The sequence below is a fragment of the Meriones unguiculatus genome, chromosome 9, assembly GCF_030254825.1.
Source record: "Meriones unguiculatus strain TT.TT164.6M chromosome 9, Bangor_MerUng_6.1, whole genome shotgun sequence".
NCBI classification, from domain to species: domain Eukaryota; kingdom Metazoa; phylum Chordata; class Mammalia; order Rodentia; family Muridae; genus Meriones; species Meriones unguiculatus.
In genome coordinates this window covers 91,196,246-91,199,036 of record NC_083357.1, presented here as the reverse complement: position 1 = coordinate 91,199,036, position 2,791 = coordinate 91,196,246, and the positions used below count along the sequence as shown (strand labels likewise).

The 2,791-nt window shown below is 44.2% G+C and overlaps 1 pseudogene; it reads right to left on the bottom strand.

Annotated features, from left to right (window-relative positions):
• Window positions 1-1,551: 1,551 nt before the first annotated feature.
• On the bottom strand, window positions 1,552-2,062 carry LOC110566161 (small ribosomal subunit protein uS7-like; annotated as a pseudogene).
• Window positions 2,063-2,791: the final 729 nt, after the last annotated feature.

Here is a 2,791-nt window from a genome sequence, read left to right as displayed (position 1 = left end):
CAGTAGTGTAGTTGTATATATATACGTCACACAAGACTTCTTGATTCTGGGAGTCATCCTCGTTGATGCTGTGCTGTTGGAGTTAAAGTGACCTCCTAGACTTTCCAGTAGTATCCTTTGAGTAATCCATTATGTAGGTAATTACCGATAAACATCAGAGGTCACCAAGCTGGAAGTGGGTGGAATTCAGTATTTAAAAGGGCAACCCCCTCTTTATATTGGACAAATAGTCATTGATTTATATGTATATGTATAAATTTATTGATTTATACATATATATATAAATCTTTCTCTATATATATGTATATATGTTTATATATGTATATGAACACGAATATGTACATACATATTCAGGAACACTCACCCAACGTGCCTCATATAGTTTTAATAAGCTTTTATTCCTTTTTCTTTTTTTAATGTTTTATTTCTTCATTTTACATACTGAGGCAGCCCCCTCCCTCCTCTCATCCAGGTCCCTTCCTTCCATCCTTTTCCTCTTTTCCTCCCTCTCCTTCTTCTCTGGAAAGGGGGGCCTTGAGTATCAACCCTCCCCCTCACATCAAGTCACATCAAGATGAGGACTGAACACATCCTCATCCACTGAAGCCAGACAAGGTAGCCAGGTAGAGGGAAGTGATACAGAAGTAGGCAACAGAGTCCAAATCAGAGACAGCCCTAGCTGCACTTGCTGGGGCGCTCATATGAAGACCAAGCTGCCCATCAGTTACATATGTATAGGGAGCCTAGTTCCAGACTAAGCATGCTCTTTAGTACTTGGGCCTCTGTAAGCTCTCACGGGTCTAGGTTAATTTTCTTTGTTGGTCTTTTGTGGAGTTCTTTTCCCCTCATGGTCCTTCTATCCTTCCACCACACTTCCACTAGACCCCCTGTGCTCTGCCCCATGTTTGGCTGCTGAGTCTCAGCATCTGTTTCAATCTGCTGCTGGGTGGAACCTCTCAGGTGATATTTATGCTAGACAGGAGCCTAGCATGACTAGCAGAGTATCATTAATAGTGTCAGGGGTTGGCTCTCTACAAGTGGAATGTGTCTCAGGTTGGGCTTGTTTTTGGCTGGACATTCCCTCAATTCCCTCTTCCCTCTTTATCTCTGTACTTCTTGTAGGGAGGGTGACTTGGGCATGAAAGAGTTTGTGGTTGGGTTGTTGCTCCTCTCTTTCTACTAGGAGTTCTGAGTTGCTAGAATGTGGGCACCTCAGCCTCTATGTCCCCCGCTGCTAATAGTCTCAGCTAGAGTCTCACCCATATCGTTACAGGAATCCATCATGTTGCAGGCCTCCAATGTGTCAAAGAAACTCTCCTCCCCCATTTTCCCTCTCTCACGCATCCCACTCACCTCCCACCCCTGGTCTCCTTTCATCTGACCCCTACTCTTGTTTCCCTCCCCATTTCATCTCCTACCCAGTTCCCTCTCTTCATCTTTTGGGTATATGCCCATATGTGGTATAACTGGGTTTTTGTTGTTGTTGTTGTTTTTGTTTTTGTTTTTGTTTTTTGTTTGTTTGTTTGTTTGGCCCACAGGGCACACAGTTTATTAGGCAGCAGCTAAAAATCCGTGGTTCAATTTGGCAGCACACTTCAATTCGTCTTTCTTCTTGATGGCCTAGGAGTTGGAGGAGCACCTGGCAGCACCCATGAGCTGTAAGGCACTCGAGGCAGACTTACATGCACCTGTAAACAGCAGCCAGACGGCCTGGCTTGTGATCTCACTGTCTCGGCTTGCCCAGTTCGTACTGAGTCTTCCTGGGGGCCACTGTTCAAGGACCTGCAGAGAGTTCTCACCAGTGAGCAAGTGGACGATCTCAAGGGCAATCTTGACGATCCAAACAATCATGAGCTTTTTGTCTTTGACCCAATTGTGCATCATCATTGAGTTAGTATGACACTCTAGAATGGGACATTGTGCTTTGTGGATGCGCTTGGCAGCATGGCATCCTGCCCAGTGGGGCAGGTACTTAGCATACATCTCCTTCACAGCAATTCTGGAAGAGCTTGATGTCTGTGGTCTCTGCTACCACTGGTGCGGCTGTCTCCCACTCAGTCATTCTGAGGGTGCAGACTGGAATTCTTAGTCGCTAAGAGTGGACCACCGGCTGTCCTGGTACAGACAGAAAGAGCTATAGCTAAGTCTTTTAATTTTTTTTTTTAATTCATATCATATGTAAGGGGAGGAGGTTCTCCCTTATCAGTGGACTTGGAAAGGGGCAGGGAGGAGATGAGGGTGGGAGGGTGGGATTGGGAGGGAAAGAGAAAGTGGGATACAGCAGGGATACAAAGTTAACAAATTGTAACTAATATTAAAAATAAAAATTAAAAAAATATGAAAAAAATTATATTAATTATAATTTATTCACTTTATATCCCAGCTGTAGTCCTCTCCCTTATTCCCTCCCAATCTCACCCTCCCTCCCTCATCTTCTCCCAAGCCCCTCTCCAAGTCCACTGAAGGGGAGGTTCTCTTCCTCTTCCATCTGACCTTAGCTTATCAAGACTCATCAGAACTGGCTGCATTGTCCTCCTTTGTGTCCTGGCAAGGCTGCTCGCACCTCAGGGGGAGGTGGTCAAAGAGCCAGCCACTGAGTTCATGTATGTAGCACTATTAGCAATTTTATGAGAAAGCACCAGATTGATTTCTCAAGTAGTTTTATAAATTTACATTCCCACCAGAATGGAAGAGGGTTTCCCTTTCTTCACACCCTTGCCAGCCTGTGTTGTCACTTGAGGTTTTTTTTTTTTTATAATTTTTATTTTTTTTAGATAAATCACAGATTATT